The sequence below is a fragment of the Stegodyphus dumicola genome, chromosome 6 (genome assembly GCF_044657685.1).
Source record: "Stegodyphus dumicola isolate Sdum_Otavi_A_Nest chromosome 6, ASM4465768v1".
NCBI classification, from domain to species: domain Eukaryota; kingdom Metazoa; phylum Arthropoda; class Arachnida; order Araneae; family Eresidae; genus Stegodyphus; species Stegodyphus dumicola.
This window is the reverse complement of record NC_140773.1, coordinates 2692504-2708032: the sequence shown is the minus strand read 5'-3', so window position 1 is coordinate 2708032 and position 15529 is coordinate 2692504. Positions and strand designations below refer to the sequence as shown.

Genomic DNA, 15529 nt, shown 5'->3' with positions numbered 1-15529 from the left:
CTTACCTAAGCTGGAAGTTTTTACAAATGACTAATTGCATTGTTACCATTAGTCTGGCGCAGATAACCTTGACAGGTTTTGTGCCAAATTACAATAATCCAATTCAATCCTATGTCCTCCATTTCCCTGCGTGCAAAATTCTTCCTGTCTGTCTGCACTCTCCGTACTTCTAGTCTCTCTGCACTCTCGGTACTTCTAGTGTGTCTGCACTCTTGGTACTTCCAGTGTGTTTGCACACTCAGTGCTTCTATTCTGTCCGCGCTCTGGGTACTTCTAGTGTGTCTGCTCTCTGGGTACTTCTAGTGTGTCTGCACTCTTGGTACTTAAAGAGACTAAAATTACTCTTGGTACTTATAGTCTCTCTGCACTCTGGGTACTATTAGTGTGTCTAGTACTTAAGTAGTACTCTCGGTACTTCTAATATGTCTGCACTCTCGGTACTTCTAGTGCGTCTGCACTCTCGGCACTTTTAGTCTCTCTGCGCTTTGGGTACTATTAGTGTGTCTAGTAATTATGTAGTACTTAAGTGCACTCTCGGTACTTCTAGTGTTTCTGCACTCTCGGTATTTGTAGTCTGCACTCTCGGTACTTCCAGTCTGTCCACACTTTCGGTACTTCTAGTCTCTCTACACTTTAGGTACTTCTAGTGTGTCTTCACTCTTGGTACTTAAGTAGACTAGTGGGTTTTTACGGAGATTTGGCCTTCGTAGGCCAATTGTCCGTAAAAACCCTGAACTTTCATAGAATAAAAAAACTTTTATGGGTTCCTACGGGTCATTTTTCAATAATGTACTCACGTATTTGAATTAGTGTTGTCTTAAGGGTTATCTAGATCATGGTGGACGTGGTGCTATACTAATTAACCGTATGGTAGAGGCATAGTGCCCACGTCCCCCTATCCTTATCCTTATACTTAGCAGGGAAATCTTCACATCACTTTTTTCTGCAAAATCAAACAACACTTTCATCAAGCAACACTATTTTCTGAAGATGGTGGTGCTATAAGTTTGGTTTAGGTTTGGTTTATTTAAGTACGGCAAAGCACACTAGGGCTATCTGCCAAAGGAGAGGGATACCTTCGTGGAGGACTTTCTAAGGGAAACTGGCTCGTATATACGTTACACATGGGGAAAACCACGAAAACGCCCATGCAGCCAGCCCGTTCGCGGGATTCGAACCTCGGACCGAACTACCAGTGTTCAGCGACTTTAGCTATAAGTTTGTCCTCTTCTCCAATATTTAGAATATCATAGCGGTTCAACCTGCTGTAATGAACAATTTGTTTTATCTTCGCTAATTTTGCTTATTACACTTCATTTATTAAAGAAGGATATTTATCATTTGTTAAATCAAAGCTGTTATGCTTATGTTTTACAGATTCAGACAAAAATGTCGTAAAACGTTTTGGAAAACGTTTTACGACATTTTGTAACTCATCACTCATTTCCTTTCAGCAAAATTAAAAATGTAAAATATGTTAAAGTAGCCCTAGTGGGCCAAGGCTTGCAGTGCACGAAATCTGCTTTCTTGACTGTGGGTCTCGAGTTGTGTGTGAGCATATGGACAAGTGGTCAGCTTGTCGCAGGACCCCCGGTGCTTAGCCTCAAGCGAACTTGGTACTCATTTTATCGAGCCACTCAAGGAATAAAAGGGTGAGTGAACCTTGCCCAGCCCGGGTATGGAACGCCGGACATGTGGTGCAGCTGCGCTAGCCACTGCGAAATAGAAACTAAAATAGAAACAGGACAGGACTGTGGGAAGCACAAATACATTGCCATTGGCAGAACTGGTGTCGCTCCTTCACACTAACCTTCTTGAGATGAACACCTCCACAGGGCGTACTTACGCCACGCATCACTGTTAATTGAAACGTTAATCATTAGGGCATAGAGAACTTGTGGTACGGGAGATACAGTTGCTGATGACAATGACATTACAAATACAATACCATACATTACAGTCGATGGTGAAATTATAAATATAAATATATGTACACAAATAAACACAAATAAAAAAAAGAATTGAATGGAAAAACATTAAACATTATTATCTTGGCTAAGTTATTGTGATATTAATGTGATGTTATTGGGACAGTAGCAGTACATAGATGGTTCACAGTTCATTGACAGTTCATACATACAGTAGAGTTCATCAGATCCAGTTATGCCATTTTTAATGTGCATAACTGTGATCGTATTGTCTAGGTGCTAAATCTGTACTGACATTGATACACTAAGATAAACTATTGCAATGACTATAAAGGCACCCCAATTGGAAAACTGGCGTTCGTACCAGAGAAGAAAAAGCACTTAAAACAGTTATGGAGTACACAGTTTCAAACCGTGACGGTAGAGTGTGTCAATTATGTTTTTGATACTAATGTGGATTTTCCGGTGCTTTATCAAGAAGCGTTTGAAGTCTGTTCCTGGTGCTGTGGGATGGCGGATATGATAGTCTTCTGTTATTGGGCATTGAAATAAATAGTGGTCTGGATCACCCGGATTGCCACAAACGCATATTTCAGACTCTGAAAGGTTTTCGTTCATAGAAGTTCTTTGGGTACGGTCCATGATCAGAGATATATTGAGAGAGATAATAATTATAAACGGTGCGCTCAGTATCGACACATGGGACAAGTGAATGCGTCCTTCTGCCTTGCGGTCCTTGATCCCATTGTCTCTGCCACTCTTCTTTGGCCGTCACTTTTAGAGCAAACTTCAGTGTGGAGCGTGGCCATGGAAGGTGGATGGTAGTACCTGACTGTTCGAGAGCTGCCTGCTTTGCTTTGACCTGCCGGCGCAATTGCTTTGACCTTTCGTCCATGTAAGAACGAAGTTCTTTTGGCTGGAATTGATAATTGTTTGTATTTGAAGGGCTATTGGTGAATTTGTGCAGGGATTTTTAATAGCATAGATTGATGACTGGCTGTCCCTGACCATATGGACAGTATCCGTTGATAGTTGGTGGAGCTCTTGCATACTGTAGAGTATTGCTGTCAGTTCAGCTTAGTACACGCTGTTTAGATATGTAAGGTGCCCTTGCCATTTGTGTGAGCTAAGGTTATATTGGATGGTTGCAGCGCTGCCAACCTTTTGTTCGATTTTTGAGCCGTCAGTGAAAGCCGTGTATTCCGTTGTGGGTGGTGATTTGTCGAAAATGCAGTGCAGGTTTTGAAGATTCAAAGCAACGTACTTTTTAGGCTGATCTTCGTAGTCTGTTGGGTGGAATGTGGTGTCATTAAAGTTAGTTGTTTTCTTGAGTTGGAGGACTATTGTGGAGATTGCGTCCATTTGTGCTTGGATTGGGAGCGGAAGCACACATGCCAGTGTCTGTAGGGCGTTGTTAGAGGTAGTTGAGAATCCTCTGGCGATATTTATAAGGAAAGGTCTTTGTATGGCGTTTAGAGCTCGCAACTTTCTGGTGGTTGCTCAATATTGTGGTATTGCTCAAATAGCGGCTCCATATATGATTTTGTTCACCACGGTTGTAAGTAGTATTTTCGTAATTCGGTGGTTCAAGACCCATGAGTAACCACGCATTGTCTTCAGAGCTTGTGCTATTTTCATAGTGGTGAGTTTTTTTTTTGTTGTGTAAGTGCTGAAGCCAGTGAGGTATTCAATGGTGAGGCCGAGGTAGTTAATCATTTCCACGCATCGGATCCTGTGGTTGTCTATTTTAAATGTGGGATTTCGAGTAATAGTTCGACGTGGTTTGTGGACAATCAGTGCCTGCGATTTTTGGTGCGAGATCTGTAGTTTTATTCTTTTGCATAGAGCGTTGAAAATTTGAAGGGTACTATTGCCGTTTTCCTGGAGTTGTTCTCTGGAGCGGCCGTTGATGATGAAAGCAACATCGTCTGCAAATGCTACGATTTGTGTGTGAGCAGGCCAGTGATGGTCGATAATACGGTTAAAAGTGAAATTTCAAAGGCCCGCGCTCATACACGATCCCTGTGGACATCCTCTTGCTTGTTGCTTTGAGATGAACGATTTGTTGTGGAGATGAACGATTTGATGCTTTAACTAAAATAGAAACAAACTGCTTCTGTTTTAGACTTGTTTCAATTACCTTGAAGCTAGACTCCAACTGGCGCAAATAAGGAGGGATAGGAACTGGAAAGCGTTGGTAAAGGGCTTTTACTAAAATGGAGTTTAGTTATGCTTCTAAGGAAAGTGAAAAAGCATACTAAATTAGAATAGCTAGGATTTACCAGAGTTCGGGCTTTTAAAGCATGATCTCGCTTTGAAGTTAAGCAGGAGCCAAACGGATTATCGCGCTACATAACTCGCACTACGTTACCCCGCTACAGCACTACGTTGCAAAAATCTCGCACGACGATACACCACTCTAACGGCGCGTGACAAACTCGCACTACGTTACACCGCTGTAACACCAGGAAACAAACTCGCTGTTACACAGCTCTAACGCCGCAAAGCAAACTCGCACTGCGTTACACCGCTCTAACGCCACGAAACATAAACTCGCACTATGTTACTCTAACGCCAGGATACATAAACTCGCACTACGTTACACCGCTCTAACGCCACGAAGCATAAATCCGCACTACGTTACACCGCTCTTACGCCACGAAACGTAAACTCGCACTACGTTAAACCGCTTTAACGCCAGGATATATAAACTCGCACTACGTTACACCGCTCTAACGCCACGAAGCATAAATCCGCACTACGTTACACCGCTCTTACGCCACGAAACGTAAACTCGCACTACGTTAAACCGCTTTAACGCCAGGATATATAAACTCGCACTACGTTACACCGCTCTAAAGCCACGAAGCATAAATCCGCACTACGTTACACCGCTCGAACGCCACGAAACAAACTCGCACTACGTTACACCGTTCTAACGCCACGAAACATACACTCGCACTACGTTACTCTAACGGCAGGATACATAAACTCGCACTACGTTACACCGCTTTAACGCAAGGATATATATAAACTCGCACTACGTTACACCGCTCTAACGCCACGAAGCATAAATCCGCACTACGTTACACCGCTCTTACCCCACGAAACGTAAACTCGCACTACGTTATACCGCTCTAACGCCACGAAGCATAAATCCGCACTACGTTACACCGCTCGAACGCCACGAAACATAAACTCGCACTACGTTACTCTAACGCCAGGATATATAAACTCGCACTACGTTACACCGCTCTAACACTACGCTACCCCGTTCTAACGCCACGGAACAAACTCGCACTACGTTACACGGCTGTAACACTATCTATTCCGCTCTAAAGCCACGAAACATTAACTCCACCTAAGTTTCACCGCACTGTAAACTTTACTCAAACTCGCACTATGTTACAGAAACTCGCACTCCTATATCCGCAGTATATCGTTGCATTATTTCCCACCTAATCTAAAGTGTAGTGATGAATTATTGCCAACCATCTTTTTAGTTTAGGTACCATTGTGGAGTCAGATTTTTTTTAATGCCCTCGCCAGGACTCGAACCTGGACCTCTCGAATACGCGGCCAGTGTGCTATCGTTACGCCAATTAGCCATGCTGGAAGAAGGAACAAAATACAAGATCATTATCCTGATCGCTGAGATTTGGTGTCCTCGTCATTTAATAATTAAAGCAGAAAAATCTGAGCTTCTCGTCTCCTGAGTTCATTTCCCGTTGTGTATCACAAGGAGAATGTTTTAAGTCATTCCATACTTATTTTTAATCATCCAGAAGGAACTTTTCTTAGAATCAACATTCTATAGTATCAGCTCAGTTTTATACACAAAGTTTTAGACGAATTTTTAACTGAAGATTCGAGAATTTTCTATGATGTCATTTACTATTAAGTTTTATAATTAACAACATGAATATAACTAAATTTTGGTCCATCAGCGGCCAAACGATCTGTGTTCGAATCCAGGTGAACAGGCTGGCTGCATGGGGCGTTTTCGTGGCTTCTGCCATGTGTAAAGTGTATACGAGCTAGTTCTCCTTCGAAAGTCCTCCACGAAGGAATCCCTCCCTTTAGGCAGATAACGCTTTGTGTGCTTTGCCGTAATTAACCGTAACTATACCAAACCTAACTAAAGTTTCAGTTTTACTGTTCTATTATTAAGTATTCATATGCGGTTCAATATAAAATATTAAACATGTATCCTAAAAAAGACACACAGAAATATTAGATTTTATATTACGCCCGAAGGGGGTATTATTTTTTTTCTTTCATTTACATATATGTTTCGAGGGCATTTGTGCTAATGTCCCTTTGCCCAAATAACAAATGAAATTCTCAGATTACGTACCTATTTCTACAACGTAGAATTTGATACAGTTACATGCCAAACGATGTCACTTATTTCTAAAAGATAAAATATCTTATAGGAAAGAGCGTAAAATATCATTTATACTGTCTGAATTAATGAAGTTCTAAATGCTTAACAATTTAAATCCGAGCTTAATTTTAGATTTATATCTATTTTTAGTTCTTTCAAACATTAATGATTATTTTTTTGGTAAAGTGCATTATATTTTAAATTTATCACTGTTTTTACCTTGTACGAAGTAAAAAGGAAGTATTGTAATCGCGAAAAGTGTCAGGCATCATATTTTGACGAAAATACCCATCATGACCGCTATCGAATGCAATTTAAGGATGTTTTTGCGTTACATCTGTAAGTAGGGAACAGAATAAGAGACGCTTTTCCTCCACAAAACTATAAAATTGAATTAAAATTAATTTTGAAGAGAATTTCTCGTGGCGTCTGTACGTACGTATATCGCATAACTCAAAAACGAGTAGCCTCACAACGTTGAAATTTTGTATATAGGACTGCTATAACATGAAGATGTGCACGTCGTATTTTGGTTGCAATCGGCCGCACGAAACGTATATAAATATATTTATATATATATCCACTCTGTTATCCGGCTCAGTGATCTCAGTTTCTTTACTCTTATATGTTTGTAAATTGAACATTTTTTGCTTTAAAAATGATTGTATTATGTTTTTATCTTCCGGTTAAGGTTTTTATGCCTTTAGTAAATCTGCATGCAATATTTTTAGAATTCTCGACAATTTTAAAGTTGTTTAAGTGCCGCTAAGCCTAACAATGTTTTTGATGGCGGCCATTGCTGGTTTACATTTGAAACAGCAGAATAGTAGATTTGTTGCCAATCTAGAGAAACTTAGCTTCGCAACAACAAAGATAACGCCTTCTTTTATTTTTGCAAATTAAATCATGCTTAATCCATTCCGGAATTTGTTCGAGGAAATGACGGTTTAAGACATACTTCGTAATTTTTAATATAGATACGAGTATTTTGAGTTTTTACGTATTTGTTCCTTGTCGGGAAGTGAGAACTGATTTAATTGAATGAAAAATACTGAATCTTCCGTGAAAACGTTTCCTTTTTTTTATTTGCTTAATTTCTTTTATCATAGTTTTAGATTTATTACAGTATTTGAATAGAACATGTGGCAACGATTAGATAATTCTTCAGATGATATAAATTGTGTGCATTCTGAGTTATATAATATGAACGAAATGTAACGCTGTTAAGTGAACTTGGTGTCAGAGTGTAGCTATGGTAAACAAAGATGGTGAATTTTAAAGACGGCATTTATTCTACTGTGCGAGGAAGTAGATTTAATTCAGTCCAATAAGTTTAAATGAAATACAAGAAGGAATGCATATAATTTAATATTCCGTACAAGGAAGTCTTGTGGTGTATACATCAGATTCTTTTACACAATTAAGGAAGTGATTTCAAATTGGCAGCTCGCGGCCCGCATGGGGCTCTTTAAGAAATTTTATTATTTATATATTTCTGGCAAATTAGTACGACATAACTTGTTATTGGAAGAATTTTTAAGATCTTAATGATTCTGAGCTTTATTTTACATTACTTTCATTGACGAAAACGAGTAACGTCCTAAAAATCTATAAATGGAGAAAATTAATTTATCTTTGATATAGTAAATTTTTTTGTATACATTCAAGAAACATTTACTAAATAAATAAAAAATTAAGGTTCCTATCATTTAATCTCAAATTTTGTACCACTTGCAAAGTTTTCATAGGTTGTTCATTTTTAATGTAAGTTAAAAGTATTATTTGAAGTTAAAATTACATTAAAATTTATTTAGTGATTAATCCAGTTTATTAGAAAAATTGGAAATAAATATCAGTCTAAGAATTCATATTTAGCTATCAATAGGTTTCAATAACAAAGTGTATGTAATTTTTGCTGATTTCAACTTTCTTTAGATTTTTGAAAGAAAGTAGATGGAATTAGATTTTTGAGCTTTGTATCATTATTATTACTGTATGCTTTAATAAATATTGAGTAAAAAAATTAAAATTTAGTTAAGGAATATTTTGTTAAAATGTCGGGCTCAATTTGAGTTTGAAACCATTGCAGTAAGCAATTAAGGAAAGTTATGTCGACGTAAAACCAAATACTACTAAATCTGACACAAAAAGCAACCCCCCCCCAAAAAAAAACGTTTGAACGTTTCATATTTTATATTACGCCCAAAGGGGACGTTGCTCTCATTTATTTACACACACGTTTCGAGAGTATTTGGGATAAATGTATTTAAAAATAGCATAACTTGTTTAGAATTTCCGATAGACAGTTTCCGGTGCAGTAGCTAAAAATGTTCCCCCCTCTCGTACAGTGTTTTTATTGCTCGGTTTGCAATCGTTGAGTTCGTTGACAAAAAATTCGTTCAAGTTTAATAAATGTGAAATTGATAAAACAAAATTTCTAATTCCAAATTCCCACATATTCGAGTGGATGACAATGTTATTCAAAATTTGATAGATTTAGGTACCGTTGTTTTTTAACACTGAGAAATATGCATATATTCATGGATTTTATTTATTATTGAATTTTTTAATATAATACAAGGCGATAATATTTGGTGGCAACAATTTCTAAAGTGATTCACCGCATTTAATGATTCGACGCAAAATGCTTTTTGAGAAAAATAGCCCTTCTAGGTTAATGCTTATATATAAACATGCAAAAACTTACATATTTTAGTACAGAAAATATAAGAGAAAGCAATGTTTGTTATACTTAGCATGAATAACAAATTATTTGTATACCTTTTTATACATTAATGTATGCTATATATTGCATAGTATGTGACTGAAACTTAAATAAATGGCTCAGAAAACGCCACATACATTCCTCTACTATCATTTAATTTGTATTAGATGTCTATAAAATATTAAATAAAACTCTGATTACTTATCGCAGCAAGATTTAAAAAGAAAAAAATCTTTCTATTAATTTAAGAAGGATCATTTAATTTCTTTTCTAGACAGAAGATATCGCCACTCTGCTGTAAGACGAGCAAGACTTGAATTTAACACGTGAGGAAAATTGGATTCGTTGCCCATTGTATTCGAAATTTAGAAAATACCTATGGGATCTTTTTTATTATTATTCTGATTATAAAAATTGAATGAAAAATGAAAAGTATGCCATGCTTGTATAATTTAAAAAACATTAAATAAAATATGAAACTGTTTGTAAACAAAATATTGATGCTGATACACATAACAAAACTAGAAATGTAATATTATTTAAAAAAATAAAAAATCAGTCATATTCAGGTATCGATAAATCTCACAGGCGTGCTAGCTTTTCAAAAAGTCTGTTTTCTTGTACAGAGCTCCGATTCAATACGAGTAAATAATTTATAAAAAGTCTGTAAATCACTTGCTACGGTTATGAAAGGATATGCCACATTAGTGTAATGATTTTTAAACACAATATCACGACTGATATCATCGTGGGAAAAATCTCTCTTTCCTAACTTTTCTTTTGTTATTTATATTCTTACATAATTTAATGGCCTAATAAAAAATTTGAAAGCAATTTTTTTCTTATAAACGCCCCTCATATTCATGCTGATTCAGAGTTACATATGTATTTTTTTTTTTTTAAAGTCTAGTAAGTTCTGATTCAATGCAATAATTTATGGAGACTTATAACACTTTCTCTAAACTGCTTGCAAATATCAAGCTCTATATATTATGTATTATTGTTATAATTTTTAAACGTGTTGTACAATAAAGCAACAAATGCCTGAAGAAATAGAACCTGAAGAAATTTCCTTGTCTTTTATCTCCTCAACAATATAAAAAATTGCAAATAATCCGGAATATGTAAATATATATTTAAAATACATATTTATTAATACTTAAGAATGACAAAAAATACATAATTTTTCCCCAGAGTTTGAGACAGAAACTGAAAAAAACATTTACTCTAAAATCATCAATAATCAAATGAAATTACTTAGTTTTACATACTGCAGCTCTATTCTTCAATTTCGGTATAAAGTGTCAATCTATCAGTTAGTGAAGTGATTTTAAAGGGAAAGAAAGTTACTAATTTGCAAGTAAAATTTCTCTGTACATGCTTTGCTATTCGTAGCAATCAACAGTACAACAATTATTCTCACAATTCAAGTAACTTAATTCTTATATTAATTAATACTCGAAAATTATGATATTCAGCAAGATGCTTTCTCGAAAATCTGAATATAAATCCTGATTTTTAATATAAAATAACTTCTAAAATGTTTTGATGTACGTCACCATAATAATTTGCAAATAATAAAGTTTACAAATTATTTTATTTTAATTTATAACTTATGATTTAATTTTATGACTATTTGTTTTAAATGAATTATCTTTGAATTGTACATATTTTAATTCATAATTTTTAATTATTTATAAATTTAATTTATCAAAAATAATTATTTTTAAACTTTTAATTCATTTTAATTTATGCTTCTTAGAAGCTGTATTGTCTATTAAAAATGCTTTCTACAAATGAGCAAATTAAAATTCTTATATAATCTTTAGCGCATTCGAATCGAATAAATATGCTTGACCTTATTCTATAAAAAGAATTATAAGTGCACTACAGACTTTCAAACATCACATAAAAGAAAAGAAAGAGTGGCTGTAAACTTAGAAACTTAATAATAAATCTAAAAAAATCTGAAAAATTTCAGATTTTATATTACGCCCAAATAGACGATTTTTTTCATTTACAGATACATACACGTTTCGAAAGCATTTGGGCTGATGTCCCTTAGGCTAAAAATATTTAAAAGCAACGTAGCTTTAGAATTTCCGATAGACAGTCCCCGCGCTGGAGATATGTTCTGTTCCCTACAGTCTTGCCACTACTCGTTTTGAAATTATTGAGGTTTTAATCAAAAATTCGTTAAAGTTTTACAGAATATGAAACAGACAATAAAACAAATTCCAAGTTCGAGCTTAGAGGTGCCCATGTTCGGGTGGAGGACTATGTCATTCAGAATTTGACGATTCTAAGTACCGTTATTTGTCACAATGCGAGAAACATTCTTTCACGTTGATTCATTATTTAGTTTCTTTAAATATAATACAGGGAGGTAAAATTTGGTGACAAAATTTGAAAAGTGTTTCAGACTTTTATAATAATTCGATGGAAAATCTTGTTTTGAGGTGAACGCCCATTTGGGGTAAGAAAACGTTTGTTCACTTAAAAAAAAGTACGTTTTCTAGAAACATCTTAAAAACCTAGCAAATGAAAAATAGGCATAAATAATCTACTGGTAATTATCACAATATTATTTCTTTAGAAGAAACCTCCATTCCAATAAGAACACGTAGTCATATTAACATCACAATATCTGATGGATATTGAACCGATATCGGACGGTAACTGAGCCAAACACTCAACTACCGGCTAATCTTTGGAATATGGTAACAGGTAGTTTGGAGACATTTTGGTAAGGCGATAAAGGTTACTAGCTAGGACTTTAGCAATAATCTGAGAAGTACACAGTTCGAATCACAGATTATTTTGTCTCAGAGAAATGAGAGATCATGAGACATGTCATGTGACATTTTCCGAAAAATTTCGATCGTGATTTTAGCTAATGAGCACTTTAAAACAATTTCGCTGCTAAAGTGCAGAATCGCCCACTTATTTGTTTGGCGCTTTTTACAAGAGTAAGAAGAATTGGACTTTTGTCAATTTTCTTTGACTTTTTAAGTGAAAATAGGTCGATGTGTACCTGGATAAAGTCAAGCGTGTGCGCAATGCCATTTTTGTGCAATTCTGGGATGATTTTTAAGTGAAAATAGGTCGACGTGTACATGGATACTGCGTATGTGCAATTCTTAAAAATGCGCGAAGCAGTGGGCGATTCTGCACTCCCAATTTTGCACCTAATCTTCGTCATGATTAAGCACTTTTGTTCCATAAAAGTTCTAGCATAAGTGTAATTCGGTTAGCAGATAGTTGGAAAAAATGATGAATAATATATATATATATATATATATGCATACCTTTACATCGTGAAAACAAAATGGCGTCCAAAAAAAATACTAGCAGGTTGCTGTAGCAGGGTTGGTCGCCAAAGTTTCGCCAAGTTACCATAATCCGAAGATTCACCCAACTACCTTGTAAAACTCCGAAGGCAACTCACATAAATGAGTCTTGACCGCATTTCTGAATGGAGGAAGAAAGGAGAAGCCAAATAAAAGATCCGGAATTAGAAAGCTCCAACACAGCGGTACGGATAAGTTCGGTACACCTGGTGGTTCACACTGACTGCCTGTCACTTCTTCATATTCTCTCCCGCCCAAACAATTTCAATCCATTAATTGTAGAAATTAAAGGTCATTTAGAAACTTTGAGTTCATATTTAAATATTAAGCTACATTGGGTTAAAGCCCATATAGGCTTTATTGATAATGAGAGTGCCGACAGCCTGGCCAAGCAGGCGGTCTCAAATGTCATTGCAATGGATATTGAAGTAACAGGTTCGAAGAGAATTGCAATTCGAAGAATGAAAAAATTTTACGTTAACAAATGGAAAATACAGTGGTTTTCTTCACGTAAAAACAAAGGATTTATGGAACTAATTAAAACCACAAATAAAACTAAATGTATGAACAGTATTGATGTTAATCAGGTTTTAACTGGACATGGTAGGTTTTCGTTCTATTTCAACCGATTTAATCTGCAGAAAAATTAATTATGTAATAGTTGTCAGGTTGATGGTGATGCTAGGCATTTCGTGGTTGATTGTAGTTTAACAGCCCCTATTAGACATATTTTTAACATTACTGATTTTAATGTAAGTGTCATTAATTTTAAAGTTTTTAAATCATATTCTATTGCTCTAATGAAGTTTATGAATGAAAATAGGGCGCTGGTAGGAATCTTCTGTTAAAATCGAATTTTGTGTTTATGTGGGTTTTGGATATCTATGTTGTGAATTTGTGTTTATGGATTTTATTTTGTTTGTTTGTTGGTCTGTAATTTTGTGTTAGATGTGCTCACTTATTTTTGATTTAGTATTTTTGTTTGTTGTTTGGGGGTGGCTGGGTTGCTGGCTGTCCTCGTTTGTGGAGATACGGGGTCCCTTCTTTTGAGCTATGGGGACACTTGTGTCCAGGTGGGCTGAAGGCAGCCTCCAATTCTTACACCTGGTGGTTCCAAAAAGCCACAGGTACGGATAAAATCGGATCAGGTGTAGATGTGGTGTTAGTACCGGAGAGCTCTGACTCGAGGTCCAATCAAAGTACATGCATCTTAGAAACGAAAACATCGAAGCGGGGGTCACTTCCTCAAGACCGCAGAGGGAGCTAGCTATCCATCCAGCTTTAATATCATTTTGCCCATGCGCGAAACAGCAGTCGGTGTAAATCCCGCTTTAATACCATTTTGTGCCTGCTCGAGCAGGTGTCGAAGACCGAATTTCACGATTGGTCTAGAGCAAGGTTTCTTAAACTGTGGGCAGCAGGAGGTCACCAAAAATTTTTAGCAGTTTTGATAATTCTTATTTTAATACTTTTACAGTTACCAAATATTTTTACACAATGTAAAGATAAGATCATACAGACAAAGAAAAAAACAAAAACCTTTCGGCGCATTCTTTTTATAATATAAACGTTCACTTTCCTTGCTTTGCAGTAACGCTGTCATTCCGCTTGTTACTTATTTAAAATTTTCACATTGTTCTATGACTTAAAATTAGAAATTAAAGCGAATGACATAAAATTGCAATAGTATATTACAGTACAATTGAAAAAAATGACAGTTACAATGACGCGTGTGTCGGATTTGCGCAATACTTATGAGGGTTCCACAAAACGTTTTGTAAATATTATGGGATCCTGGGGATTGCGAAAAAAATCGCAATAATAAAAAGGGGTCACGACTGAAAAAGGTTTAAAAAACCCTGGTCTAGAGTTTAAAGCTCTGTGATACCAGTTTTTTCTCCGCCGTATCAACGTAAATCAAATCAGAGCAAGTGGATTAATTAATGGATTATTTATTTCGACTCACAAAATCTACGAAAATCTAAGTTATTCTGAAAAGTTTTGTTAAAGAACGAATACTACAAATTCTTTGAATTTGCACCGTGGTCCTCAATTTCATGTGGTGTATTTAACTATGGCAAAGCACACTAAGACTATCTGCCTAAGGGAAGGGATGCTTTCGTGGAGGACGTTCTAAGGGAAACTGGCTCGTATACACGTTACACATGGGGTAAACCACGAAAACACCCATGCAGCCAGCCCGTTCGCGGCATTCGAACCTCGGACCGAACTACCAATGTTCAGCGACTTTACCACTCGGCCGCTAGTGGGCCTCCTCAATATCATGTACACTTGGCCATTTGGAAACGAGAAGTTTTCCTTCCGCGATACAGCGGCGCAGTACCGTTTCAGAACTGATTTACATTACGTCTATTAAAGCTTTCCTTCTTTATATAAATATTCTTTGGTCTAACCTCCATCGAAACTAATTGATTAGAACGAAATGTTGTATGGTCCGAATAATTGCTGAAGATAAGGATTTACTTTAGAATTAAATAAAATTTAACAGGTGTGGATAAGCTGACGACATGACATTACTGCTAAAAGTTCTTTAAGTACAATTCAAAGCGAACAGTGTAACAGTTTTAGGCAACATTTAGAATATATCAATACAGACGGAATAAAATAAATAAATAAAAAATGTTACAAAATTTATACGATGCAGGAAACAAAATGCAGAAACGTAATGAATTATGTACAGATTGTTACTTAAGATAACCGCTCCACATAGTTACGAGAATTGTAATCATAATTATAGACAGGAGTAACGTCGCTTGATTTACTAATATTTAAATGGAAATTGTGTGCCAGGTGATGCACGAATTCTTCAAGAATCCCATTTCCTCTTGCAAATCACCATCAGGCGAGTTGTCTGAGAATTGCACAGTCTGAAATTGCTTCCGGTTCAGGGCCTTTCCTAGATTAGGTGCAGCGCGTAAAAGTACGCTGGCGGCCAAAATCTGATGCGATCGGACTCTAGCGGTACCATGTCTAAATACTTTAAATTCATTGCAAGTACTTGTCATATGTAAGTACTTTATGCAATCCGTAAGCACTTATGTGTGTGAAATAAAAACTCTATTAATTATTGAGCATTTTTTCTATATTTGCAGGCAGCTATCTTAGGAATGTAAGTAGG

At 36.1% G+C, this 15529-nt stretch overlaps 1 long non-coding RNA gene across 4 annotated transcripts in view; it reads left to right on the top strand.

Annotated features, from left to right (window-relative positions):
* The window catches only part of LOC146996646 (uncharacterized), a 71381-nt gene extending 61479 nt beyond the window's left edge, over positions 1-9902 (top strand). For all 4 annotated transcript variants that reach the window (XR_015041441.1, XR_015041438.1, XR_015041442.1 and 1 more), the window contains one exon: positions 9315-9902. This is a non-coding gene — a long non-coding RNA (uncharacterized LOC146996646). The remainder of the gene's footprint in view (positions 1-9314) is intronic.
* The last annotated feature ends 5627 nt before the right edge of the window (positions 9903-15529 follow it).